This window comes from Lotus japonicus, chromosome 3, assembly GCF_012489685.1.
Source record: "Lotus japonicus ecotype B-129 chromosome 3, LjGifu_v1.2".
In the NCBI taxonomy this organism is placed as follows: domain Eukaryota; kingdom Viridiplantae; phylum Streptophyta; class Magnoliopsida; order Fabales; family Fabaceae; genus Lotus; species Lotus japonicus.
This window is the reverse complement of record NC_080043.1, coordinates 65836046-65837548: the sequence shown is the minus strand read 5'-3', so window position 1 is coordinate 65837548 and position 1503 is coordinate 65836046.

Below are 1503 nucleotides of genomic sequence, written 5' to 3'. Positions count from 1 at the left end.
CAACGAACTGCTTAGCTTGATGGTGCTTATTCTGGCTACCATCAAATCCGCATGCACCCGGTAGACGAGGACAAAACGGCTTTCATGACCGCCAGAGTCAATTATTGCTATCGCACCATGCCGTTTGGACTAAAGAACGCTGGGGCGACCTACCAAAGATTGATGGATAGGGTTTTCGCTGGGCAGGTGGGAAGAAACATGGAGGTTTACGTTGATGATATGATTGTTAAATCAGTACGTGGTTTGGACCACCATCAAGACCTGGAGGAAGTATTTGGCGAGATAAGGAAGCACAATATGCGCCTCAACCCGGAGAAATGCTCTTTTGGTGTTCAGGGTGGCAAGTTTTTGGGATTCATGATCACATCCAGAGGAATAGAGATAAATCCGGATAAGTGCAAGGCGATTCAGCAGATGAAAAGCCCTTCCAATGTAAAAGAGGTCCAACGTTTGACAGGGCGAATAGCAGCGTTATCTCGGTTTCTTCCTAAGTCTGGTGACAGATCTTTCCCTTTTTTCAAGTGCCTTCGCAAGAATGTTGCATTTGAGTGGACGGCGGAGTGTGAGGAAGCTTTTGTTCGCCTCAAGGAACTCCTATCCTCACCACAATCTTGTCGAAACCGGTACAGGGGCACCCGCTGCACTTGTACTTTGCTGTGAGCGATAGAGCTTTGAGGCTCGGTGATGCTACAGGAGATAGAGGGCGAGCATCGAATTGTCTATTTTGTTAGTCACACACTCCAGGGCGCAGAAGTTAGATACCAGAAAATTGAGAAGGCAGCACTGGCGGTCCTCGTCACCGCCCGGCGATTGAGACCTTACTTTCAGAGCTTCCCAGTGAAGGTGCGGACGGATTTGCCTCTGAGACCAAGTGTTGCAGAAACCGGATTTGTCGGGAAGGTTGATCGCCTGGTCGGTTGAGCTGTCTGAATATGGGTTGCAGTATGATAAGCGAGGCACAGTTGGCGCACAGTCACTGGCGGATTTTGTGGTGGAGTTGACTCCGGACCGGTTTGAAAAGTGAACACTCAATGGACTCTCTTTGTGGATGGATCCTCCAACAATAGTGGCAGTGGCGCGGGAGTAACGTTGGAGGGACCAGGGGACTTGTGTTGGAACAATCGTTGAAGTTCGAATTCAAGGCCACGAACAACCAGGCAGAGTATGAAGCTCTCATCGCCGGTTTGAAGTTGGCGCGTGAGGTAAAGATTAGAAGTTTGTTGATAAGAACGGACTCGCAGTTAGTGGAGAACCAAGTGAAGGGCACTTTTCAGGTCAAAGATCCCAATCTGATCAAGTATCTCGAGCGAGTGAGGTATTTGATGACACTTTTCCAGGAGGTTGTGGTGGAGTATGTTCCTCGGGCTGAAAACCAGCGGGCGGACGGCGTTGGCCAAGTTGGCGAGCACGCGGAAGCCCGGCAACAATAGAAGTGTGATTCAAGAAACGCTGGCGTTCCCCAGCATTGAGGGCGAGCTTATGGCCTGTGTGGACAGAGGGGCG